This window comes from Humulus lupulus, unplaced genomic scaffold, assembly GCF_963169125.1.
Source record: "Humulus lupulus unplaced genomic scaffold, drHumLupu1.1 SCAFFOLD_338, whole genome shotgun sequence".
NCBI classification, from domain to species: Eukaryota; Viridiplantae; Streptophyta; class Magnoliopsida; order Rosales; family Cannabaceae; genus Humulus; species Humulus lupulus.
In genome coordinates, this window is record NW_026908699.1 from 37501 (window position 1) to 38983 (window position 1483).

The window sequence follows — 1483 nt, forward strand, 5'->3', positions numbered from 1 at the left end:
TGTGAAACTGAATCCACCCACAAGTGCACACATAAGCACCCCCCATGCGGTGCATGCATCGTTCGTGCACATGCCATCCGCCAAGTGCACGCACATGGTGATTGGTGCACACATGCCATCCACCAAGTGCACACATGAGCACCCCGGGTCCACATTGTGAAACTCAATCCGCCCACAAGTGCACACATGAGCACCCCACGTGCGTGCGGATGGTGTGCACCTAGCCTCCGGCACGAACATTGAGAAATATCAATGGCATCACACATGAGCACCACACGTTGTGCATCCACATTGTTATTTCTCATGCCAACCACCAAGTGCATGCACATGGTGAACAATATGTTGTAGAATGATTCAAAAGAAATGTGTTATTGTAATTTGTAGTTTTGAAATGAATACATCAAATGAACCAATCTTGAACGAGACAAAAGAATATTCAACAATAAAAACCGTCCCAAGTAAATCTTTATAAAATGAATAACGAATATGTTATAAAGTGAAATGAAACAATCTTCCACAGAATAAGAAACGTGGTATTGTCATTTAACGTTATAAAATGAAGCAATCTTGAACAGATAAAGAAATGAGGTTTTGTAACTTTTTGTTATAAAGTGAAGATATCAAATGAGTCAATCTTGAACGAGGCAAAAAATACCTGGACACTAAAAACCACTCCTATTTTACGGCGTAGATTTGATTAATAACAGTAGGGTGTGAGAGATGGGGATAGAGAGAGTGAATGATTGGAAAGCAAAAGGATGAAGGAATAAAGTCGCTTGAGATTTACGTGACTCACCTAACAACAAGGCTATAAGGATCATGTTAACCTCACTTCAAGCACACAAAAAATTTACATGACCCGCCCACTATCCAACAACGCCAAAAGGGACAACATGTTAACCTCACTTGAAAACACACAAAATTTACATGACCCACAATCCAACAAGGCGAAAGGTTAACCTCACTTGAAATCACTAATTGAATGCCAGTGGGGGGACGTGTTAACCTCACTTGAGGTCACAAAAAGAATGCCAAAAGGGGCGTGTTAACCTCACTTGAGGTCACAAAAGCAAGGCCAAAGGGGACGTGTTAACCTCACTTGAGGTCACAAGAGCAAGGCTAGAAGGGACGTGTTAACCTCACTTGAGGTCACAAGAGCAAGGCCACAAGGGACATGTTAACCTCACTTGAGATCACAGAAGCAAGGCCAAAAGGGACATGTTAACCTCACTTGAGGTCACAAGAGCAAGGCCACAAGGGACATGATAACCTCACTTGAGATCACAAAAGCAAGGCCAAAAGGGACATGCTAACCTCACTTGAGATCACAAAAGCAAACCTCCGCCTAACATCCAGCCACCAACCACCCACTTGGCGTGTGGCTCATCGTGCAAGCACCAGCGCCGCCTATCATTCCCCAATACAAGATGTGTGCTTGTTAACCTCGCTTCAAAACACGAAAGGAAAAGTGGCTTAAGAAAAC